Consider the following 26,686-nt stretch of genomic DNA (forward strand, 5'->3'; position numbering starts at 1 on the left):
GGTGCTTCTCCTGGTCTCCCATGGGGTGCAGGGCCCAAGCTCCTGGGCCATCCTCCACTGCACTCCCTGGCCACAGCAGAGAGCTGGCCTGGAAGAGGGGCAGCCGGGACAGAATCCGGCGCCCCAACCGGGACTAGAACCCGGTGTGCCGGCGCCGCTAGGCGGAGGATTAGCCTAGTGAGCCGCGGCACCGGCCTCTTTCTCTTTTTTTTAAGATTTATTTATTTTACTTGAAAGTCAGAGTTACACAGAGAGAGGAGAGGCAGAGAGAGGAGAGGCAGAGAGAGGGAGAGAGAGAGAGAGGTCTTCTATCCGATGGTTTATTCCCCAATTGGCCACAATGGCTGGAGCTGCGCTGATCCGAAGCCAGGAGCCAGAAGCTTCTTTTGAGTCTCCCACGTGAGTGCAGGGGCCCAAGGACTTGCGCCATCTTCTACTGCTGTTCCAATCCACAGCAGAGAGTTGGATGGGAAGCGGAGCAGCCGTGTCTTGAACCGGTGCCCATATAGGATGCCGGCACTTCAGGCCAGGGCATTAACCTGCTGTGCCACAGCACCGGCCCCAAGCTCTTTTAAAAAAAAAAGAAAAAAAAAGAAAAAAAAAGATTTTTTTAAAAATTTATTTATATGGAAGTCAGAGTTAAAGAGACAGAGACACAGAGAGAGAGATCTTCCATCCACTGGTTCACTCCCCAGATGTCCACATTTGCTGGTGCTGGGCCAGGCTGAAGCCAGGAACCAGGAGATTCATCCGGGTCTCCCAAATGCTTGGGATATCTGCTGTTTTGCGAGCCCATTACCAGGGAACAGGATCAGAAATGGAGCAGCCAGGACTTAAACTGGCGCCTACATGGGGTGCTGGGGTCGCAGGAGGTGGCTTTACCTGTTAACGCCACAAAGCCAGCCCCAAGCTAAGCTCTTGACTTGGGGTACTTTATTTAATCCACACAACAAAGATAGGAAATTATATCACTGCTCCAGATTTGAAGACTGGGGAACTGAGACTTCGGTCCCACAGCTCTGCGGTTACAATGCCAGTAAGTGACAGGGATGGGACTGGATCCCAGGTCTCCATGACTCCAACATGTGGCCTGGCAACCACATTACCAAGCTTTTCCTAAAAGATGGCTCTATGCTTACTGTTAGTTTTGGCTAGACTCTCTCTTTGAGAAAGTCTGTTACAGTAGCATCTAGAAGTTTTTCTGCGTCAATCTTGATGTTGCTGGGGTTCATCATTTCCAACAGGAGCTATTTATTATGTACCTACCAGCTACTACCTATTGCAGTAGGGAGGGGGTGGCCATCAGTTATGAAGGAATCTAGTGCCTTCCTCCTTTAGGGCTTCCAGGCAGGAATAAGGGATCAGCTACAACTTCTCTCTAGGATACATTGATATGCACTGCATTAGGAAATCTGCTCTTCAAATTAAAATACAAATGAATGAGGATTTTCTCATTGATTCCAAAATGATTCACTGTAGGGTTCCTTTAATTCAATCAGTGATATGTTAATTATTTGTTAGGTGTCTAGAGGAGTCAGATACTGATGATAAGACTGCATTTATAGCTGGCGCCGTGGCTCAATAGGCTAATCCTCCGCCTTGCGGCGCCGGCACACGGGGTTCTAGTCCCGGTCGGGGCACCGGATTCTGTCCCGGTTGCCCCTCTTCCAGGCCAGCTCTCTGCTGTGGCCAGGGAATGCAGTGGAGGATGGCCCAAGTGCTTGGGCCCTGCACCCCATGGGAGACCAGGATAAGTACCTGGCTCCTGGCTTCAGATCAGCGCAGTGTGCCGGCCGCAGCGTGCCAGCCGTGGCGGCCATTGGAGGGTGAACCAACGGCAAAGGAAGACGTTTCTCTCTGTCTCTCTCTCTCACTGTCCACTCTGCCTGTCAAAAAAAAAAAAAAAAAAAAAAAAGACTGCATTTATAACCTCTTTATTTATCACAGCTATTTGAGGAATACTAGGGAACAACTCATGTTAATCCATGTTCATTTTCAGTTATCTATTTTGGTGGGGAAAGGAAATAACTGGGATAAGAGGAATATAAGTTGTAGGCCACGAGCCACATATTGGCTTTTGGTTAACAACAGGCGACATACCAGATGTGGTCCCCTGCGATGAATGTGCAGGCAGGTGTGTAGCAGGCATCATTGGGGTCTGTGTAAGTACACTCTGTGATGTGCACACATCAGCACAGTGGCCCGCCTACTGGTGCCTCTCTCAGATGGTGCCCTGCTGCTCAGGAACACGTGCCCATGTTTGTGCATGAGGGCAAACATGCACACCAGGGGCGAGAATTTGTTCTCTCTTTAAACTTTCACAAAGACCTTTGGAGCCTAAAACAATGCCCTTGTTTATCTTGGGGTGGGGGGAGAAGAGTTTAAAAACAGCACAGCAGCTAAAAATCAGGGTGCAAAAAAAAAAAAGAGAGAGGTGGGAGAGAAGTGACAGATCCACCTGGGGGACACAGAGACTAAGCACACCCCTGGATAGCCATCACTGCTCAGATGTGCTGTCCGTGACTTCTGAGCGCCCAGATCTCACTGTGCTTTTCCTGTTCTAATGAAGACAGCATTCTGTACCGAAATGCTCATTTCCAGATTGGCAGAGCCTTCTGTTTGTAGAGTCTACACTCCTGGAAGGAATCTTCAGGCCTCCACAGTGAACACAGCAATTCTGCGCACGTGTGAATGCTGAATGTGAACTTGCTGACTAATAGACTAAGAGGGACCAGAGTACATGAAGGCTTGCAGAGACCAAAAGCAAGGATATTACGGGAGAAACCTCACGTTTCTGTGTGTTGAAGGCAGCTACAGCAGAGGGGGTCAGAAGCCTGATTCTTTCATTTTCTCTTTCTGCAACTTTGGACAAATTAATCCCTTTGTGTCACAGTTTATCTTTATCTGTAAAAAATGAAGAAAATAACAGTGGCCACATTAACATATTTTGGTGAAAATTAAATTAATTAATTCAATTAGTTGATTCAAAAACAGATTTATAACACTAGCACACACTAAGTCTGTAATAAACATTAAACTATTTTGGTTTTTCTATTTATGAAAATGCTAAAATCATTTAAAATGAGAAAATAAGGGAAAGTAAGTTGACTGGTTTCATAGATATGGAAAATTTAGTCCTTATTACCATTAAGTTTACTTTTACTAGTGAAATTCAAATTTGACCTACAGGTAAAGATGACAGTTACCACCCAAGCATCTACTTTCAGTAGCTGCCAGTCATCAGATGCTTCTAAGAGGGCATAGAACAGTGTTTGAAAGAGATAAGTCCACAAGGGTTTGGGGATAAGGAGACAGCAGCGACATTTCCTTAGGGAGACTGTCGTGGACTCATGGCAGTTCCAGCACTGATGGCAGAACAGTCACAAGGATGGAGTGCTGGCAGAAAAAGACATAAACACATCCAAGAGCTTTGGGGCAAGGGTAAGAGATCTAATCCAGGTGTAACTGGCATTCCAGGAAAAACAGTGTGTGACAAACGTCAAGACTACAGCTTCAAGACACACAAGAGAACACCAAGGAGACAAAATGCCCCTCTCCCCCAAGAACGCCCACACCACAGCCATGAAAAATCCACAGCACTGAAAATCAGGGAACAAAGGGACATTATTAAGGTAGACGGCGAAAAAGAGACACAGTCCACACAGGGAAACTGAAACCTGAAGCTGAGAGCTCCAGTACAGTTCTCCCCAGAAACTGTGCAAGCCAAAAGATAAGCAAATGCTGCTGCGGGACAACATCTAAACTCGTCGAGTCAGCATTTTATACCCAGAAAAGATGTCTTCCACAAAGGAAAGAAAAAGACCTTCAGAAATCGAAAGCAGCAACACGAAATCTGAGGGAACTCATTGCCTGTGGACTCAGGTTCTCAGGAGTGTTCAAGAGAGTTCTTCAGGAAGAAGGAACACAGTGGCAGACAGAAACTTGAATCCACACCAGGAAATTGAGAGCACTGGGAATGGAACAAGTAGGAAGACAGCTATGTGAGGCACAGATGGTAGCGTCGGATATTAGAAGCGTATGTGAGGATGAATCCGTGGCAATGGCAGAAGGAGACTGGGAGGCAGGCATCGGGGATATCACGTCCTCATGCAAGACGTGAAACAGGGTGCTGTTATCTCAAAGTAGACATGCACAATACAGACTAAGCCAACTGCTAAATGTTATCAAGAGTCGTAAATGATAACTCAACAATGGAAACAACAGTGAAACATCAAAAACACCCAATTAAACAGAAAAAGGGCAAAAAGAAAGAGAACAGATGGAACAAATAGAAAACAACTGGTTAAATGGTAAATTTTAACTCGATCACATCAATAACCATATTAAATGCAAATAACACTAATAGAAAGATAGACATTTGTCAGGTCAGATGAAAAGCAAGACCCAACAATGCCTTACCTGCAAAATTGCCAGTTTAATCTAGAGACATAGATAAAGAGAAAAAGGGTGGAAAACAACACACTGTGCAGACAGGAATCTAAGGAAAGCTAAAAGAGCTTTATCAAAGGAGGCTTCAGATGAGAAACATTACCACTGATAAAGACAGCCATCCCATAATGACAAAGGATTCAGTTCTCCAAGATGATATGACAATTAATGATTTTGTGCCTATAAATTCAACAGTTTATAAAAAAATTAAAAGTAAATCTTACCAAAATTAACAAGGACGATACAAAAATTCAAATAGCCTTAGATCCTTTTTCAAAATTGAATTCCTAATTTAAAACCTCTCAGTGAGGAAAAGTCCTAGCTTCACATATAAGTTATATCAAAGGCTTCTGGAAAAATGTAACCCCAGTCTCATATACTCTTCAGGAAAAGAGGACACACTGTTCGGGTTGCTTCAGGAGACTGGCACAAGAAAAAAAGACAATCACAAATCCTGAGTAAAGACGCAAACTCCTCAATGAAATATTAGAAAACCAAATTCAGCGTTATGTAAGGATAAATGCTATTAGTAAGTAGAACTTAGGCCAGGGTTACAACTTTGGTTCCATGTTAGAAAGCCAGCAGTTGTAATGCAATACACTAACAGAATCTGCTAACAGGCACACAAAAACACTGGGGGCGGCAGTGTCGAGGCACGGCAGGTTCAGCCACCACCCTTGCCAGGCCAGCATCCCAGGTCTGAGTACCAGTTCGAGTCTCCCCTACTCCACTTTCAATCCAGCTCCCTGCTAATGAGCCTAAGAAGGCAGGGGTTGATGACGGAAGCACTTGGGCACCTGCCACCGTGAGGGAGACTAAGATGGATGTCTGGGCTCCTGGCGTCAGCCTGGTTGTGGAGTGAGTCAGCAGGTGAAGGGTCTCTGCCTTGTCACTGTCGCTCTGTCCTTCTAATAAATATTATTGACAACTGGGTCTTTTCTTGTTTAAAGTTTTAACAGTGAATGTTGTGCTTAATGAAACATTGAATGCTTTCTGAGTTCAGAAATAACATGTCTACTCCCTCTCTATTCAGCGTTATGCCGGAAGTACTAGAGAATGCAACACAAGAAAAAAAATAAGGCCTATAAATTAAAAAGAAAGCAGCAGAACTTTTTTAAATAGATGACATGATTTTATATAAAAAAATTCTAAAAAATCTAGGGGAAAAATCAACTACTAAAACAAAGTAAATTTAGCAAAGTCACAGGAATCAAGGAAGAAAATTAATTACATTTCATTTCTTTAACCATGAAAACATTAGAAAATGAAATTGAAAAGTAATTCCATTTACAATAGTAACAAAAATGTAAACTCTAAAAGTATATTTAACAAAAGATATGTAAGGCTGCTATTCTTAAAACTGCTACATATTGCAGATATTAAATAAAAAATTAAATCATGTAACATGCCTATACATTGGAAGAATTTATATTGCTAAAGAGTCAATTCTCCCCAAATTGATCTATAAATTCAAAATTCCAGGAAGATTTTTAGTAGAAATTACTAAGCGCTGATTGTAAAATGTATATGAAAATCCAAAAGGTAAAAAGAGTAATCAAAAGAACCTTAAAAAGAACACATTGGGAAGACATCAAGATGTACTATAACAATAATTAAGGTATTGTTATTTGCACAAATATAGACAAACAGCTCAATGACACAGAACAGGGTCCTGAAATAGACCCACACTTGTGTAGTCCACCTGCAGCACATGGACAGGTGTGCGCGTGCACACACATGCACCCACACACATGCACACAGGCACACAGGCGCGTGCACATGCACACACATGCACTTACACACACACACACACTCGATGGTGAAAGGGCAAGTGATCCTAGAACAACCTGAGAGCCACCGCAAAAGCAGAAACATGGTAAAGTAGCTCAATGTCTACCTCATCTCTTACACAAAAGTTAGATGAGCTAAGGGGTCTGAAACTCTGGTGCTTCAATGTTTTCTAAAAAGAAAAAGAGCGGAACATGGAAGGTGTGCATGATCTGTGGCTCACCGAAGTTTCTCTAACAGGACACAAAACTACTAGTCATAAAAAATCATAAATGGGGCAGAAGCAGAATTTGAAATTTCTCTTCACCAAACAATACCACGAAGAAAACAAAAAGACAAGTCATAGACTGGGAGAGACATTTCCGAATCTGTTCCTAAGAAAGGATTTGTTATCTAGAATATACCAGAACTCCAGCAAATCAGTAATAAAAAGATGACCCAGAGGCTGAAAACTGGAAACTATGTGATCAGCTAGTGAATGGACGCTCAGTGAGTGGACAGTGTGCTTATCTGATGCAGCGTTGCTTGGAAATCAAAAGGACACACTTCTGCGTGATTCTCAAAGATACCATTTGGGGCGAAAGAAGCTGGACACAAAAATCCTGTAGGATTCCTCATACAGGATATTCCACAGGTGGTAAATCAAACCTAGGATGATAGAATAAGAAAAGCGATGGGATGGAGTCGGTGCTGTGGTGTAGCTGGTAAAGCCGCTGCCTGCAGTGCGGCATCTCACAGGAGTGCCAGCTTGAGTCACGGCTGCTCCACCTCTGATCCAGCTCTCTGCTGTGGCCTGGGAGAGCAGTGGAAGATGGCCCAAGTCTGAAGCTCCTGGCTCCTGGCTTTGGATCGGCACAGCTCTGGACATTGTGGCCAACTGGGGAGTGAACCAGTGGATGGAAGACCTCTCTCCCTCTCTCTCTCTCTCTCTCTCTCTCTCTCTCTCTCTCTGGGTAACTCTGACTTTCAAATACATAAAATAAATCTTAAAAAAAAAAAAAAGAAAGAAAGAAAAGCGATGGCCTGTGGAGGGGTCTGGGTGAAGACTGGGAGGCGCCTTCCAGGGTGGCCGAGGAGCAGTGGAATGGATGTGTTCCCACAGCACAGCCCTGTGGCCCCGGGGTGGCATGGCGCGAGATCCCCCCTGGATGCCTGGGACTGTGCACAGCACTGCACCATACAGGAGTCTGTGCTATATGTTCTCCTATATATATTTCTAATGAAGTTTAATTTGTGGATTGAGTCAGAGAGTAACAAAAATGGAAAATTCCAGGAATAAACAATTAGGAAGTTTTAAATAATGTGTATTTTATTCAAGATATTGTTCTATTTCATCAGTATTGAATATTTTCAGACTGTGACCGACCACAGGTACTGAAATTTGCAGAGCAAATGAGACGGCACTATTATAATAAAATTCACTGAACTGCAACTTGAAAATGCATGCATTTTGAGCCAGCTTTGTGCTGTAGCCGGGTAAACGCCACTGGCAATGCTGGCATTTCATACCCAGATGCTGGGGACTGAGTCCCCGCTGCTCTGCCTCTGATCCAGCTTCCTGCTTCTGTGCCTGGGGAGCAGTATATTATTGTCTAAGTATTTAGGTCTCTGCCACCCATATAGGCGACCCAGACAGAGTTCCAGGCTCCTGGCCTTGGCCTGGCTCAGCCCTGGGTTTTGTGGTCTTTTGGGGGCTGCACCCGAGAGCCAGCAGATGGAAAATCTCTCCGTCTCTCCTTCTCTCTCTCTCTCACGCTGCCTGTCAGATAAATAACTAAATCGTAAAAAATAAAGTACTATGCATTTCACTGAATGTAAATTATAGTTTGATTTTACAAAAAGCAAAAAAAAAATCTTAGCAGTAAGTGAAAGAGGCAAGTCCCAATGGCACGCTTCCATTAATACACCACTCAAAAATAGGCAAAGTGGATCAACACACTTCTCACCTTGGAATTATTTTCTGCCACAAGAGCTGAAAGTGGTTGCCTCTAGGGAGGGGAAACTGGGGAGATCACTGTTTTTCTGAAAAAAAAAAAAAAAAGAACAATTTTGCACTTAAAAATCTGTGCGTATGTAACTTCAAGGAAAATAAAGACGGAAAGAGAATCATACCATTGGCAGGCTGTGGATACCCGCTTCGAGAGGAGATTGTTGACACCCATTTCAAACAGAAAATTATTTCTGATGGGTGAGTCTGGCGGAGACTCGGGCCGGGGGACGGAGTCCGCTGGCTCGCTAGAGTTGTGTAATGTGGGCCACCTTGTTAGCAGCCAAGCATAAAAGACAGAGGAGGAAAACGCAGGAAAAGTGTGCATTAAATTAGAGTGAGGGAGTAGAATGGTGACAGAAACTCGATCTGTACTCCCTAATTACAAAGTCTCACTTCCCCCAACTGACACAAGTGTGAAGGCAAATTAAATATTGTCTAATTAACTAGCATACACAAACCTTCAAGACCAGCCGGTAGGTATTATTCAGCTGAAGGAATGAAACACGGGGCACTTGTAAATTCTCTGTCAACCCAGTTCTGCCATCCCTGCCAACTGTGACAAGCTTAGGCCATTTTGTTTTCACACATCTCTCCTTTCAGGGCTCCCGCGCAGTATTTACAGAGAAAAAGCAATGCTGGTAAACAGTTTCACACAATGAGGTGTGAGAGTTGATAGGGTCCTATTCCAGCTCTGCACTCCCCTGATGAGCTGCCAAAAGTTGTTATGAATGGCCCAGCTGACAGGGTGATGACTGATAAAGGGAAAACAAACAGCTCGGGTAATTCATGAAAACACACAGCACCAAGACAACTCCGAGTGGCGAGTGACAGTTAAGATAATGGAATTTTGGAAGCCTTTCTTAAGAGGTCCTCTCCATACAATTATTCTGTTAATAGATTCTCCCTTAATGTAGCTGGATCTTCAACGTCTTCCCATAGGAAAAAAATATTTATGATGCTGTCTGGCAGAGAGGTGCTGGCCTTGGCCTTAGACCGTGGTCAGCTTTCCATACAATTTCCTCTTCCCTAGCAGCCTGGCTGTTAGTGGAGGCCTGCGCTTGCCATTTAAAGAAATCAAATAACCGATTTCCATTTCCATTACTAGAAACATTTCAAAGCATTCTTCCTTCATTTCTTTCATTTATAAAACCATTTGCTGCAAACCTTTGATTAGAAAATAAATATTGGTTTACACACTCAACTGCTAATATTTTAAAGGAGAACAATTTAAATGTAGTTGAAGTCAATTTCCAATTCACATAGTTTATTTTGGGTTCATTTCCTTAAATCAGGCGTGACGAAGCAAGAAAGTATCAATTTGTCAGTGTTTTGCCTTTGTACCCAATGGTTTTTCCTGAAGTACCTTGTGGTCTCTGTAACAATGGCCTATTTCTTAATTAATGTGTTAGAAAGCAGAACTGTAAAGGCATATAGAAAGCATGTGTTACACGCACACATAAACACAATCCAGTGCAGTGCCCAGGGAAAGAGAAGGAAGGGAAGGGAGAGGGGAGGCAGGCGGGAAACAGTCAGGGGCTGTGTATTTTGGAGCCGGGCTCCTGGGGTCCAGCAGCTTGTTGGAATGCAAAGTTCAGCCCTCCCCAAACCCCAACCAAATCAGAATTTGCATTTTAACAAGATCCCCGGGTGATTCACATGCATATCCAGGTGCTGGGCAGCTCTGTCGTTTAGATGACCACTGCTCCTTCATAGTCTCAGGTTTATAGCTGTAGAAATGGACAGGTTATGGTGATCCGGGTTTTACAAAGTTTTAACCTATATCATATATTATTTCAAGTTACCTCAAAGTAATTTGATCAGTCTCTGTTCAAATTTCTTGTCTTCCTCTGGAGAAACTTTAATAAGGGTGACCTTGAGCTCCCCCCATCTTTAAGGGGGTTCACCTCAACCCCCTTCTTAGACCCCAGACTTTCCTGGATTCTTGCTGCATATCGCTGAGTGCTAGAGCCTGGATTTAAAAGATTCCGTCACCGTGGCCAACTGTGTAGGAACGCCTGTAACAGTAACAAAGATGGATCAGAGCATCAGATATCTAACTGCTACAATATACAGCGGGATTTCAGGGAAAGACCCAGACCCAGAGGTGGGCGCCACACAGCCACCAGAGACAGCAAAGTGCCGTGCCTGGGCTCTGGGGCTGTCAGTCTTCACAGAGTCCTCTGTAAACCTGAGAGCCTGTGCATCTCCCAGCAAACCACCTGGTGCTGATCAATTTAAACACATACAAACTGAAGATTTGAACATGGCACCAAATGCCGCAACCCAAGACAAGAGACAAAGATTCAACCAAGCGAATTAGTGGCAACACACATGTCTTAGAAGGACTCATTCCTTTGATTGACAAAGGGCATATATAGAATTCAGTTGGAAAAGGACACATTCTGTGGGAAAATGGGCACAGGATATCCACACACAGATGTCAGAAACACGCTGAATAGGTGTATGGAATGATGCTCCAAGTGACTATGATGGAATAATTCTTACCTATCATGTTGGCATACATTAACATACTGAATAATGGTAAATACGTGTGGAAATAGGCATTCTCATCTTCCATGGGTGATAACTAGTTCAGCTCTTTTGAAGGGCAGTTTGGTAGCATCTATCAAAATTGTGAATGTGCTTACCAATTACCCAGCAAGTCCCTTGTTGGGATTTCCTCTAGGAAACACCTAGATGGCTAGGCATATGCAATGCAGCATTGTTTGTAAATAGACATCCTTGAAGCAGCATCAGCACACATCACGCCAGGGGCCCAGGGGCCGGGGCACCCCATGGCAGCGCAACCCAAAAAGGGAAGACCACCTTGTTGGCATATGGAGAATCAACTAGGTCAGCATGTACTGATACCCAGTGATCTCAGATGTGCCAGTCATTCAGAAACACCAAGAAGGAAAGAAAGGGACGGACTGCTGTATACAACTTGTCCCTTCGGATTAAATAAACATGTACATATTATTATGTGACTGATATTTTCCCCTGGAAATGCAAGAACCAGTTAATAGTGGTTACCTTTAGAGAGACAAAGACAGAGTGGTAAGGGTGAGGGGTGGAAAAAAGCCTTTTCATTGTGTGTCTATCTTTTGAATTTTCTGGAAAAGTGATTATGAGAGGAGGTAGATATGATGTGGGCAAGCAATGCCTTGGCATTGAGACTGTTAGCAATTTTGTCTTATTAAGTCCCGGGAAAGCTCTTGGGAGTGAAATTGTGCTGTGTGAGTTCATCTCACCACTGTGTCACTGCAGGCAGACTTCTCAACCCACAATGTGGCTGGACTCCTTCAAGAACCCCTGTGTCCTCTGGAGCAAGGCTGGGAACATTCTTGGAGGTCACGGGAGCCTTGGAAAATCGAGTGCAAGTATGACCGCAGCAACTTAGCTACACACAACATTCTGAGTCCGGTCTGGGGAGTTTTGCCGAATTTGTGATACATCCATGGACTGCGTGGGTACAAGGCCTCGCGGGTAAGGATGTTTGCCCTAGAAAATCCCAAATGACGCCAACTTCATAATTTCTTTTTTTTAAAGATTTATTTATTTATATGAAAGTCAGAGTTACAGAGAGGCAAAGGCAGAGATAGAGAGAGAGAGAGAGAGAGAGAGAGAGAGAGAGAGAAAGGCCATAGCAGAGAGCTGGATCAGAAGTGGAGCAGCAGGGACTCGAACTGGTGCCCATATGGGATGTAGGCCCTGCAGGTGGTGGATGGCTTTATCAACTACACCACAGCACCAGTCCCCCAACTTTACAATTTCATATGCAGCAGGACCTAGTGGGGCTCCAAGACCCTGCCTAGGGGCTACTCCTGTGGGAACCCTACTCTCCCACATGTACCCCAACTTAGTAAGGGGGCCTGCTTCTTCCTTCTAATCGCCTCCTGTGCTTGTATCTGGAACATGTAGACTGTGTTGTGCTGCATTGCGATAGTGCACTCGTCTGACTCACTGTTAGCTGGTTAGCTCCTGCAGGGTAGGGCCACTTCTTTCACAGATCTTCCTTTTTTCAACACCCGGAAACATTAAATACGACCAATAAATCACCAGAACTTTGAATAACCACATGCAAGTCTGGGGAGACTCAGTCCGGGTGGCACCAGCTTTCGGGTAAGCATTGCGATGCCTTTGGACTTGGGTTGAAACTCCAGGGAATTATACTTTTAGAAGCACAGGCCCGCAGGGACCTTAGAGTTCTGCCCTTCCTTTGCTATCTGTGAATTCCCTGGTCATAAAATGCATCCAGCCAGGTGGTGTGGCTGTGTGCCTCCAAGCAAGCCACGTGCCCCTTGGAAACGAAGTGTGGACCATCTGGGTCTAAACAGGGCAGCACTTTGGTTTCCCAAGTCACTCACAATTAAGTCGTTCTTTTTTTTAAAAAAAAAGGGGGGGTAGGGGAATAAACATCATTCGGACATTCGTTCCCCCATCCCTCCATGAGCTCCCTCTCTCTTCACTTGCAGACTGGTGAGGAGGAAGAAACCCCAGGAAACCGCGCTGTCATGGCCCACGTCGGCTTTCTCTAGGGACATGAACACGTGCATGGCGTACTTCAGCTCTGCTCCGTGTCCTGACTAAAGAGGTAACAGAAGAAAGGACAATGAAGGATTTGCAAGCACAGGTTTGAGTGACAGTTCCAGGCCAGTATCCACGAAATCGGGACGCGTCTCATTCTCTCTGGGATTCAATGTATTAGTCAAGATAGGCTTGGTTACGCTTCAGTAACAAAGAAACCTCGAAATATTGGTGGTGATATATATAAAAGGCTTGATCTGCTCACCTGGAGGCCCCTATGGATTGGGTCACTCACCAGGGCGGCTGTAATGCCTTGGCCACCCAGGACGCCTGGAACTGGGGACCCTGGCAGCCCATCACACAGCAGGGTTGGGGCGGGGGGAGTGTGGAGCATGCACATGGCCCGCTGGGCCGTGCTCAGCCTGGAAGGCGTGCTTACATCTTATTTACCCGTAAGGTAAGGACACTGGGTAGTGCAGTCTTGTTGCTGCCAAAGGAGAAAACAGAATGGGGCTGGCCCAGCACATACAAGTGTCTTTGCCACTCACCACGTCCTCGTCTATAAAATAAGGATAACGCCTACTTTGCGGTATTGCTGCGAGGATTAAATAAGAATACACCCATGAGCGTACAATGCCCGGTAGACACTCAACAAGCTGTTCGGCGATTTTAACCGAAGCCAACAACTTTTCACTTGTTGAGCCATTAGCAAGGCTTACTAAACTACAGGGGCGCCGCATTTGCAGGGAGCTAGCTAGTGTGCAAATCAGGGTGTCTGTTTATCAGGGGGCACACCCTCCGCTCTGAACACTCAGGAGAGCCCTAGGGTGTCCCTGGGCTGTGGGAACCAACCTCCAAGAGCCTAACCTTCATTCCCAAGCAGCCCCATCCCAGGGAGCTGCCTGGACAGAGGCCTCTTCCACTTCCCTACACTTACCCCAGCAGCCAAGGAAAACTAGAGACTTCCGCCAGCACGCCATATGAGCAATAAACTGAACAGAAGTTTTTTTGCTGACAATTTAAGTATGTATTTTTAAAAATAGGATAGCCCTCTAATGGATCTTGCTATCATTTTAATGACAATCCTGTGATAAAGTCACCCTTAATTCGGTTACATCTGTTCAACCATGTGTAATGTGAGAGTGGGATGATATTGTTTAAGCATGATGTACTTAGCCTGTAACTCCTGGAGGGAAGGAAGACAAGACGAGGAAGTAGGACTATTCTGTGGCAACCTGGAAGGAGGAAAGATACACATGCCACTCATTTGCTCCTGCTTTCCTGGCTGCTCTCTCAGCGTCATTTTACGCACAGACCCCGGGGACGGGGTGCTCCCTTCCCTGACAGTCAGTTGCATTTGCCCCCTTGAGCCCCGCAGAGGCAGTCACATGCCGCCTTCCAGAATCTGACGCTCCGAAAACTCAGCAACTCTCACTGCCCGCCACACACGTCACAGAGACTGCACAGCAGCGGCATGAAATCCAAACTCCTGGAGGTTAATTTTAAGTCTTCCTTAAGAGTCTCATTAATGAGCAAAATGCACCTTCTGAAGAGTTCTCTAATGGTAATTGTGATCTAATAGGAATCATTGGTGATAAGGAGAAAGAGAATTTGCTTCATGTCTTTATCAAAATAATTTACTCAAGTTAACTCACAATTTTCTGCAAATAAAAAGGCAACATTTACAGAATTAATAACAGAATACAAAGATTCTGTAGTTGTCTGCCCAACCCTTTGGACACATAAAGCATTTCTCATGTTCCTGGATGGGATGAATTTGACTTCACTTCTACTTGTTTTTAGCAACAGAAGCCCAGGTGCAGCAGAGGGCTTGTCTGGGCTGGCCAGCTGTCTCCTGCCACGCAGCCCGGCTCGGTGGGCAGCAGCTGGCAGGACGCCATGCGTCCACTTTAGGCCTCCGCAGAGCAAAGTGTTTGCAGAGCCCTTAAGTGGTAGGAACATCTGAAAACTGGTTTTTAGGGAATAATTCCCATCTCTTATGGTCCCTTAGGACTTGCCAGAAAATTATTTGGCTAGCAGGTTACCCAACTTCAAGAAAAAAACCTGGCGTGCCCAACGTGATAAAATCGAGTTCTGCGGGGCTGACTCTCGGTGCCATGTGACATTCATGACACACAGCAGATGAATTAAATCCCTTCTGACACACGACACGGGCCTCTGGTCTCCTGCCAATGCAACAAAAATGATTATTTAAAACTGTGACAATATATAGATTGAAATACAGCATTTAATTATACTTGCGAAGGCTAAAATGGAGCAGTAACAAAGACTCTGTTCCGTTGTGAAATTTTATAAATGAGAAAACCAGGGGCCAGAGAGCTGCCGGATCCTGGCCGGGGGTGGCGGGGGGGGGGGGGGGAGGCGGGTAACACAGAGGGTTAAAGGACAGGGGCTCCACCGCCACCTTTACCACGCACGCCGCCCTTGGAGGAAATTGAGAACTTTTACAAAAACTCAGTCCCTGCCCTCAGCGTTAGCTGACATTCAGAGCCGAGTCTGAGACACACAGCGTGGGAAAGGCAGGCGAGCCTTGCTTAATAGCGGCCAGTGGGCACGTCTCTTGGCCCCTCGGAACGTCTCTTGGCCCTTCGGAACGTCTCTTGGCCCCTCGGAACCTGTTGCTCTGTCTCTAAACTGCTGATGGGCGGGTGAAGCTGCCGCCTGGGATCCTGCAAACTCTGTCAGTCTCACCTCCGCTTCCCAGCCAGCTTCCTACTGCAAGGCTTCAAATAACAGCTGGAGCACTTGGGTGCCTGCCACCCAGCTGGGAGACCCAGTTGTGCAGCCTGGCCCCATTCTGGCTGCTGTGGGCACTTGGGGAGTGAGCCAGGGGATGGAAGGTATCTCTCTCTTTCTCTTTCTCTCTTTTCGATTTCTATGTCACTCTGCTTTTCAAATAAAAATAAACAATATCACAAAATTTAATATTAAAATTATGTATATAAAATATAAATATTAAATATATTTTAAATATAAAATATTAAAAATACATTTTAAGTGGTGATGATCTCTTTATTACAAAAATTGTTGTGAGGTGTCAGCACTGTTGTGGCCTGAATCACGGCCCCCCACCAGCCCCCTCACACCATTACCCGCTTCCGTATGCTGAAATTCTAACCTCTAGGGCCTTTACTGAGACAAGGAAACTAAGACCGGGCCCTTTGGGTGGGCTCTAAACCGATAGGATGGCTGTGCCCTAGGAAGAAGACACCTTAAGTCTAGGGAGGGACCCAGGGACACGTGTGCCCAGAGGACACAGCAAGAGTGTGGTCATCTGCAAGCCATGGCAAGAGGCCTCACAGGAAACCGGACCACCTGACCCCCACAGGCGTGGGTTCTGGCCTGCAAGACTGTGAGGGAACACACAGCCGCCACCCGCCTCGCGGTGGACAGACAGCACGCACACACTTGCTGTGACCATCGTGCTGCCGGGAAGTACTGAGGGCCCAGAGAGTGGACGTAACCACCAGTTCAGCTGTGGATGCAGACTCACGCTCTCTGGGTTTAAAGGAAACACGTCCGAAAGTGTTGAAACACGATGGAAAGCAAGTGCTTCCTTTCTACCCACTAGGCCTTTTACGAACCTGGACTTAAAAGCCTGACTGGGGGTCAGCGTTATAACTAACCAAGTGTAGTTATCGCTGGCTAGAAGTCAACTATAGCAGTGCGTCATACCGAGAAGCCGGAGCCACGTGTGTCTTTTGGAAACTGCTTTCCTTCCTTGTAGCTATCAGAGTGTACGTAGTGAGTGTGGGCTGCGGATTGACACGGATTCGACAGCAGCACACGAGGTCGTGATGAGAGAGCATGGGAGTCTACCAACAAAATCGGGGTAGACAGGAAAGTCAGTACTGCACTGAAATGTTCTTGAACGGAGCTCCCCACATCAGAGCTGGCGGGTGAGCTTCATCTCCAGGGCCAATTTCAGTCACTTGGAATCAGGTGTGGAGAAGGTCCAAGGCCCTGTCTGCAGGGCACGGCTGTTTGGACACAGGAGGAGGACAGCAGCAGGCTGCATCCTTACCATTCTGGATCTGCATAAGGGCTACGGGCCCCGCCGACCCTCGGCTAATCTCAAAGCCTGTCCGAGAGTCAGACAGCTGCGCCTGCTGGTGTATTCCAGTTCTCTGCTAACAGCTGTGCATCCCCTGGAAGTAAATGCTTCTCCTCATACGTGTAGTTCTTGTGCTTTAAGCTGTGTTACTTAAGGACACAGGAGACCCCGTGTTTTGAGGTAACAGAAGCCATCCGCCGAATCACTTGCCAGATTGCTCTCAAAGGTTCTCAGAGGCAAACCCGCCTTTCCCCAAAAAGCCGCTGGGGCCGCCTCTCGCTCGCCACCATACAACAGATCTGTGGCCCGCACCTCTGCTGCACCAGTGGTTTTGTAACCGGCAGGGACCACTCAGCCCTCAAAAACCCACATTACGGCAGAGCGGAGTAGGCCATGGGTGTGCGGCCCACCGCGTGGTATCCAGGAACATCGGGGGAACACGCTGGCCCTGTAATGCCCCGATTCAGTTCTCCTCTGTGCCGACACTGCGGCAGCAGCTGGCTCCCACCCCCGGGGGACCCCCTGGAGAAGGCCCTTGCAGATGACCACTGGGGTGCATTTGCTTCCAATGTGTCCTGCGCAGTTGTCTAAGGAAGGGTGTGGAGAAGTCTGAGAATCTGGCTTTGGCCCTAAGTGGACCGAACAACATCACCCAGAGAAACCTCCGGCTTTCAGCTTGGGCTGCAGTCCAGCCCACGGTTAGAAGTGGGAGAGAGACAGGGACAGTGACTGAGACAGACTCACAGCCCGCTCAGCAGGCCCTCCAGAAACACTCGAAGGGCAGCAGCTGCTTGAGAGGCCCTAACCCGTTCCTCCTCGAGACGGCCACAGTGAGTCACAGCCAAGACTCGGTATGGGGACAGTGCGTGAAGCCGCCAGCACCCCGCGTGGGTGCCAGGCGGAGCTCTGGGTGCTCCACTTCTGATCCAGCTCCTTGCCACAGCGCCTGGGAAAGCAGCGGAAATGGCTCAAGTGCTTGGGCCCCTGCACCCACATGGGAGACCCAGAAGAAGCTCCTGGCTCCTGGTCGTTGCAGCCATTTGGGGAGTGAACCTGCAGATGGAAGAGCTCTGTCTCTCCCTCTCTCTCTGTAACTCTGCCTTTCAAATAAGTAAATACATAAATATTTACGAAAAAGAGGGAGACACAGCATGTACCACTGCAGACGGAACTTGGAGGAGGAGGGTCCTCCATGCCCCAACACGTGATGCCCAGGGTCTCGAGCTCAGATCCCCACATGACTGACTGCATTTTAAAGCACAAATCAGGCCATTACTGTTCATTCAGCCTAACAAACTTTGCTAACAACCCTAGTAAGCTGGCTCATGCGGTAAACTATTGTTCTGAGCTAAAAATTCTGGTGAAAGTTTGCAAGTTGAACAAAAGTCAATCATAATATTACTTTGTTTTCATCCAAGTTGCACAAAACAAAATAGGATTCTGTGGCTCTCGTTTTCAATATAGGAATCTATCTAGAAGTCCTGAAAGGCTCTTTCCGGTTCTGGAAACTCGGGAAAAAATTCTGAAGTCGCCAGGCTGCCCCCGTTCAGCCACTCACAGCCAGCGCAGCCTCGCTCATGATCTCCAGCTGTGCACGGTGAGGGTTTGTAAACGGCACATTTCTGCGCCTCCTCTGGCTGGCCTTGCCCACCGCCACTAGAGCTGCCAGACCATGGAAAAGGCTGCAAAGAGACAAGCTTTTCTATGTAGGACTTCCTTCCACCAATTCAGCACACCTAGCGCGTCTGATCCAGGGCCACTCCCATCTGAAATGGTGTCAAGTTATGCTTTGAAAAACGTGGCTTTGAGAAGAACGCAATCTCTCACTTGAATCTTGGGGTTTGTAGCAACTTTTCTGGAGGAAGCTCTCAGATTGCTCTGCCTCGCAGTCTCCCGCGTGGTTCCAACGACCAGAAAGCACAAACACAGCAAACGAATTGAGCAGCCTTTGTGGCAGCCCTGTCCCATGTGCCGTGTCCTCTCCCTGCAGCCCCGAGGAAGGCTCTTTGAAGTCCGAAGGTGCCCTGTAGGAGGGAGGGCTGGCTTGGGCTGCCAGCAAGCAGGAATGTTCAGCTACTTAACCCGGAGCCACATGGGGCAGCTACAAAAACATCACCAGGATGTGAAGTCAGGGATACCCATCCCCACCCCCATCCTCAGATCTTGTCAAACCCAAGGAACTGTGGGAGGCAGCAGATGAACTGGGAGAGAAGGTGTGGGAAGAAGTGCCTCGTGACATTAGTTGGAAATGTCTTGGAGCCACGTTCTGCTGTTTTTACTCCGTGTGGTTCTGCGAGTCGGCAACCTTGGGCAACCAGAGTGTTGTATTTAACGCAGAGCACAGGGGATTTGGGAAGCTGACCGCTGGAATAGGAGCTGACTTGAGTTAATTGTAACTCAGAAGGAAGCGCATGTCAGGAGGCCTCCCTAGGTCTCGTTCTCAGGCTGAGCACTGGACGTGTTTAAGTTATTCCAACACACAGCTTCCTTTACCCTGGGGACAGAGGGCTGTGCGCATTTGCCAAAAGTGATTTGGGGTCAGCTTTTGTGCTTGCTTTGCCTTTGTAAGCTGCAGATTCTAGTCCTACTGTTTCCTGTCAGGGTTCCCGGCAAGACGACAACTCACAGCACAAGTGACGGGTGTCTGGAAGCGCTGGGCTTACACGTTCTGCTCTGTGTCGGCACAGCTTGAACCAGGGGGCTTTAGGAGCCCGTCTCTCTCTGACATGCCACAACCAGCCCTGACGATGATTTTGTGAGGCTGAAATGTACAGGAAGAAAACAGTAAACCAGTTCTGAATGGCTGTTCTGGCGGGAGCGTTGGCATCAGAGAGAGGTGGGTCCAAGCCCTTGGTGCCCCATTCACAAATTCCATGAACGCCATTGACAACTCATCTTCTCTAAGCCTCGGCTTTCTCACCTGTAACACTAACCTACCCCTTGATGGGAAGTACATGATACTGCATGGTGTCTAGCCAACAGCAAACGTGCAATAACCGTGAGCTGTTATTAAAATCACAAATCGACTTGCTGTGTCTACAGACAGTCCCCATATCCTTTCTCCTGGACCCATTCATTATCCTGCACTTCTCATGCACCCCAGTGCCACTTCCTGTGATGCTTTAGCCATAGGAATTTCACTGACTCTGGTACTAATCTGTTCTTTTTTCCCTGCTTAATTTTGTTCCCTGTAAACTTATTACACCCATAACCATCAGACAACTTCATGATTTTCCAAATATTTCTAAAGGAGATTGCTTTGCCGACACACATGTCCGCTCTTTCTCTTCTCTAACTGGTCCTAGATGACGCTAGTTAAATCCTGGACTGAGAATCTTTTAATTTCTTACCTCCTCCGTCAGCACATTCCTATGAGAAATCCCTTCTGTTTAATGGTCTTAGTCACGTAGCTCTAACATTACTGACTTTTCTCAGCTGTTGCCTTAACATTGTCATTCACTTTATTGAGAGAAAGAAATGATTATAATCCACTTCCTACAGCTAAAGTCAATGGGTACTTTGTGGAAATTAGAAAGACTATTTTCTCAAGATGCGTTGTTTCCACTTGCTGAAAAACAGAGACGAGCTTATAGTCTACCCTGTCCACAGTAAATAAAACACACTGAAGAACCCTACGTTGTGCTGTTGCCCGAGAAAGGGGCTCCTTACTCCAGGTAACGGGAAGGCCCATCCTCAAGGCATGGAACCATGTAGGTAGTAGTACACAGTTGGCTATAAAGCACCTGTTTGAGTCATCATTTCTCCAGCAGAACCAAACTGTAATGTGCATGGCAGGGACCAATGAATGAAACCATTATCTGCTCCCTTCCAGGGTGCACGTTGGTGGGGAGCTGGACCAGAAGCGGAGCTGGGACTTGAACCCACACACTCTGATAGGGGATGTGGGTGTCCCAAGTAGCACTTTAACCACTGAGCCGAACTCCTACCCCTACAATCATGTTAACTACTGCCAACATAATCTGAGACTCCGTGCTCATTAAATATGCTGTGTCTCTAAAGCTGACTTGTTTTACGATGGATATTCATAGACTCAAAGTATGCATCCACAGATTTATCACTCGTTACAAAGAGAAAACTTTGCAGTACAGAAACCTAATAGGAGCCACCTTAAGGAAGGGGTGGACACTAAACTCATCAATATTGAAACACAGGCGCATTATCTGCTTTTGAGAGAAAAACTCAAGAGTCACTTCTGGGGTTTTCCTGCATCTAATCCTGAGGAAGCATCAGATAAACACATATGGAAGGAGGTTCCACAAAACAGCTAGCCCAGGGGCCAGTGCTGTGGCATGGTGGGTAAAGCCGCTGCCTGCAGTACCGGCATCCTATGTGGACACTGGTTCAAGTCCCAGCTGCTCCACTTCCAATCCAGCTCTCTGCTATGGCCTGAGAAAGCAGTGGAGGATGGCCCAAGTCCTTGGGCCCCTGCACCCATGTGGAAGACCCGGAAAAAGCTCCTGGCTCCTGGCTTCGGATCAGCGCAGCTCTGGCCATTGTGGCCAACTAGGAAGTGAACCAGCTGATGAAAGACCTCTCTCTCTTTCTCTGCCTCTCCTTCTCTCTGTGTGTAACTCTGATTTCCAAATAAATAAATAAATCTTAAAAAAATACAGCTGGCCTGGATCCATCATAAATGTAGGTGTCATGGAAAATTAACAACAGCAACAATAACAGGACTGCTCCAGCAAGTAAAAAGAGTGAGCCTCACTGGCTCAGGCACTGGAATAAATAATACCAAAACAAAGTGTTGCACAAACAGTGAAATCTGCATTAGCAGTTGAATGGACAACAGTGGTGCATCAATCTCACGTTTCCTGAATTTGATAGTTGTACTTTTAATGTTTTCAGGGGTGGAAGGTCACGAGATCTATGAGACAGAGTGGGAGAAACCAGATATAACAAAATATGTAGTTAAAGTGAAAACTACAAAAGAACTCAGCTATCCTAGCAAATTTTCCATAAATAAAAAATTTTAAAAACAAAAGGTTTTTTGAAATGTTTCTCTACTGTTTGAGTCAACACACTATTCTGAGAGGCGTGAGAAAGCGTGGCAGACTTTCATTCCAGATGGTGAATGAAACAAACAAACCGAAGGATGAAATAAACACACACTTTCATGGCGGCACTGCAGTGCAAGAAAGGAAGCCTTGGCTGGCACCGCAGCTCAATAGGCTAATCCTCCGCCTGCGGCGCTGGCACCCCGGGTTCTAGTCCCGGTAGGGGCGCTGGATTCTGTCCCGGTTGCCCCTCTTCCAGGCCAGCTCTCTGCTGTGGCCAGGGAGTACAGTGGAGGATGGCCCAAGTGCTTGGGCCCTGCACCACATGGGAGACCAGGAGAAGCACCTGGCTCCTGCCATCGGATCAGCGCGGTGCGCCGGCTGCAGCGCGCCAGCCATGGCGGCCATTGCGGGTGAACCAACAGAAAAGGAAGACCTTTCTCTCTGTCTTTCTCTCATTGTCCACTCTGCCTGTCAAAAAGAAAGAAAGAAAGAAAGAAAGGAAGGAAGGAAGGAAGGAAGGAAGGAAGGAAGGAAGGAAGGAAGGAAGGAAGGAAGGAAGGAAGGAAGGAAGCCTCGATAAATCAGACACTGAGGGCATTCTGGAAGGTGGAGAGCAGATGGAGGGTGTCTAATTGAAAATTACCCACGGAGAATGCACTGTATACACTGAACCTCCTCTTTCCTAAATCCCCCTACAGTTATCATGCAGCATATTCATCAGCTTTGGGTTACCACCATGAAATATCTGAGACAACTGTATAAAGAGAAAAGGTTCATTTCGCTAAGTTTTGGAAGTTCAGGTCCAAGCTCAGATGGCCCTGTTGATCTGGCACCTGATGAGTGAAGTGCACGCAGAGGAAGAATCTCAGGGTGAGGCAGGGAGCAGGCTGAATAATGGTCCAGTTTGATTTTTATAACCAGCCCTCTTACGAGGACCACCTACCGCCCAAGGCATGACCCCAAAGACCTGAGCACTCCCACCAACCCCCACCTCCGCACAGATTAAGTTCACGCCCTGTTAGGACCACTAACTTACGACTTGGGGCTTAAAGTTCTACTTAACTTTGGGAGCCAAGTCCAAACTATGGCATGCAGAAATATGAAGGCTACGAGCGCACAAAGAAAAAGAGATGGGTGAAGAGATTGCCTATATATCAAAGTACTTTTTTTTTAGATTTATTTATTTATTTGAAAGTTACACAGAGATGGAAAGGCAGAGAGAGAGAAGGAGGGAGAAAGAGGGAGGAAGGGAGGGAGAGAGAGAGGAAGAGAGAGAGAGAAATTTTCCATCCACTGGTTCATTCCCCAGTTGGCCACAATGGCTGGAACTGCACCGATCCGAAGCCAGGAGCCAGGAGCTTCTTCCGGGTCTCCCACATGGGTGCAGGGGCCCAAGGACTTGGGCCATCTTCCACTGCTTTCCCAGGCCATAGCAGAGAGCTAGATGGAAAGTGGAGCAGATGGGACTAGAACCAGGGCCCATATGGGATGTCAGCGCTGCAGGTGGCGGCTTTACCCATGACACCATAGTGCCGGGCCATCAAAGTACTTTTAAAGGAAATTAAGGGGCTGATGCTGTGATATAGCATGTAAAGCCGCTGCCTGCAGTGCCGGCATCCCATATGGGTGCTGGTTCAATTCCTGACTGCTCTACTTCCAATCCAGCTCTGTGCTGTGGCCTGGGAAAGCAGTGGAAGATGGCTCAATTCCTTTGGCCCTTGCACCCACATGGGAAACCCGGAGGAAGCTCCAGGCTCCTGGCTTCGGATCTGCCCAGCTCTGGCCGTTGTGGACATCTGGGGAGTGGACCTGTAGATGGAAGACCTCCCTCTCTCTCTGCCTCTCTGTGACGCCCTTTCAAATAAATAAATAAATCTTATTTAAAAATATATTTTAAAAAAGGAAATCAAAACCACCCTAGCAGGCCAAAGTGGGTAGAGAAACAATAAAATAGCTTTAAAGAGTAAATCGAATTTCAGCAGAGGGCAGCAGTGACAGTGAACCATGGTACCTGAAGAAGGTGCAGGGACTGGAGGCGTCAGCCCGGTGCCGAGCAGGGACTGAGGGCCAACACACATCAGATGAAGGTCAGCCTATGCGGCTATCAGACTCCCAGATAGCCCCTCTCACACATCCAGGCAACTATCTGGACAGGAGAGAGAAAACGAGAGGATCCAGATTCAGAGATACCAGGCGCTGGGGCCGGCACTGTGGTGCAGAGCAAGTTAAGCCCCCATCTGCAGCACCCGCATCCCATATGGCTGCTCCACTTCTGGTCTAACTCCCTGCTGGTGCGCGAGGGAAATCAGCGGAAGATGGTCCAAGTGCTTGGGCCCCTGCACCCACATGGGAGACCTGGAAGAAGCTCCCGGCTCCTGGCCATCTGGGGAGTGAACGAGTGAACCAGTGGATGGAAGATCTCTGTCTCTCCATCTCTCTCTGTAACTCTTTCAAATAAAGAAACCAAGGAGAGAGAGAGAGAGATAGAGAGAGAGAGAGAGAGAGAGAGAGAGAGAGAGAGAGAGAGAGAAGGCATAGAAAAGGGCTGGAGCAAGACAGCAATTAGAAGGCACACCAGAGGGTGAGGTCACTGATTCTCTTCTTCCTTGCTTCCAGAACAGGGCAACTAAGTGATGCCTCTTAAATAGGAGATTGTATAGTTCCTCTCTTGAGAGCAAACCCTAGACAGACTTCCACACCCTAAAAACTGAGAGTCCCCTGTGGCCAGATTGCCTTGCCACCTGGTCATCCTGCAGTGGAACTCATCTGCCAGCAACTCCACAGGGACACAGAGCTTCCACTTGGCTTTTTGGTACTCTCTTCCCCTAACTACTTTAACTTACTATAATGACCGTAAGACATTTGAGAACATCTTCCAATATGAAAGAGTAAGACCTAAAGAGGGAAAATGGGGAGCTGGATGAAACTGAGAAAGAAAATAGTGTGTAAAGTCAGATTATTAATAACCTCAGAGAAGTAAAAGGAGATGCCATATCTATAAGAACAGGCTATTGCAGATCAGGAACAATCAGAGTGCAAGAGACAGCTCTTGAAGTGTGGTACCAACAGTACTTCACGTCTAATTCTTCAGAAAAAGCTATGAGAGGATGTGCTCCATGAAAAGAAAGAAAAAAAGAGGTAAAACTAAGAAGAGAGGGAGTCCAACATAGGAAAACACAAAGGTAAGTTTCAGGATGATGGCCTGGTGATAAAGCAAGAAATCAGTAAATCCAAACTAGAGAAGAGGAAAAGTTTCCTGGAGAGAGTTTTTTGGAAAAGAAAAACCAAATAACCAAAGGAGAATTATTATTATCTGATATATACAAAGATACTTCAGAGTTCATGGAAGAAAGAATTAAAAGAAATTTTGATGCAGAAAATTTTTGAAATACATGTATGTTTTTCATGATGCACATTTCCTACTAACTTTTTGAGGAGCCCCAATATAATTGTTTAGAAAACATTGAGTCTGAAATGGATCTGGTGGAGCATACAGAATAACCAAATATGAAAACTGGGCTTCTGTTAGCTTTAAATTTTTTAAAGCATTAATGAAGTACAAGTTTACCTACTATTTTTTCCTAGCAATACATTAACAGGTATAATAATAATCTTTTTTTAAAAGAATTATTTACTTATTTGAAAGTCAGAGCTACAGAGAAGAAGAGGCAGAAGGATCTTCCTTCCGTTGGTTCACTCCCCAAATGGCCACAATGGCCGGAGCTGGGCTGATCCGAAGCCAGAAGCCAGGAGCTTCTTCTGGGTCTCTCATGTGGGTGCAGGGGCTCAAGGACTTGGGCCATCTTCTACTACATTCCCAAGTCATAGCAGAGAGCTGGATCAAAAGTGGAGTAGCCAGGTCTCGAACTGGTGCCCATATGAGATGTCGTCAGCACAGGCAGCTTTACCCACTATGTCACATCACTGGCCCCTAATAATAATCTTAATACTGTGAACCAAATTATCCTTAATCCTCATGACCCAAAAATTCTATTAGAGGAATAAAGTAGAAGTAGTAGGGATTGTAAAGGGACAAAACTACATACTCTGGCTGCTACAACCTTCTAGCTTTCTAAACTATTTGTTATTTTCATTTATTTGTATTTGTTAATTTATAAACATGTATTACTTTTGCAATTTAAGAATCCCTGATAAAGAACGTTTTTAAAAAGTTAAGATTTAAACTTCTTTAATGTTGTCATGTGAGGTTGCAGGATTAGACCTAAATAGCCCATAAATACAATATTCTAAAACAACTGGCACTCTGAAGACACAGATAGGTGGGATATAGTGCTAGACAAAAGTCATGTTTCAAGCCATGGAGGAAAAAGAATGGATTGTTTACAAGAGAAAGCTGTGGATGTTTTTGAGATATTTATGTCCTGTCACATAACCAAATAAGTCCCATGTGTGTTAAAGAACAAAACTTTAAAAAAAAATTAAAAGTGGTAGAACAAAAGATGTAGGAAAACATACCTGCAATCTAGGGGTGGTGAAAGGCTGCCTAAAATCTAATCCACAAAGCAAAACATGGTAATATTAAAGTCAAACAAAATGAGAATCAGGCTGAGGAAAAGTATCCGATACAGTATAACGAAGAATCAATGACCATAGTAATTGAGACCTTTGGTAACTTGACAAGGCAGCCCTACAGGAAAATGAGCAAAAAACAGGAACAGATCCATCCTCAAAGGAAGAAATGTAATAAACATGTAAACCCACCCCCAAAGGCACTAGTAAGGAAAGGCAAATAAAAAACAAAGGGCTTTCCGTAGACACACTCTCCTGGCCAAGAACTCAAACTCTGCTGTGATTGAAGCCTGGCTCTGCCGACTA

The 26,686-nt window shown here is 46.2% G+C and overlaps 1 long non-coding RNA gene across 4 annotated transcripts in view; it reads right to left on the bottom strand.

Annotated features, from left to right (window-relative positions):
- Window positions 1-204: 204 nt before the first annotated feature.
- Window positions 205-26,686, bottom strand: part of LOC103348460 (uncharacterized) — a 56,281-nt gene continuing 29,799 nt past the window's right edge. For 2 of the 4 annotated variants that reach the window (XR_016224807.1, XR_016224817.1), the window contains 2 exons: window positions 2,791-2,904; window positions 205-568 (listed from right to left, as the gene is read on the bottom strand). This is a non-coding gene — a long non-coding RNA (uncharacterized LOC103348460). Of the gene's footprint in view, window positions 569-2,790; window positions 2,905-8,183; window positions 8,260-10,029; window positions 10,243-26,686 lie in introns of all 4 variants that reach the window. The other 2 variants (XR_016224814.1, XR_016224809.1) reach the window with 2 other exon arrangements.

This window comes from Oryctolagus cuniculus, chromosome 18, assembly GCF_051225735.1.
Source record: "Oryctolagus cuniculus isolate XC-2025 breed Fujian yellow rabbit chromosome 18, ASM5122573v1, whole genome shotgun sequence".
In the NCBI taxonomy this organism is placed as follows: domain Eukaryota; kingdom Metazoa; phylum Chordata; class Mammalia; order Lagomorpha; family Leporidae; genus Oryctolagus; species Oryctolagus cuniculus.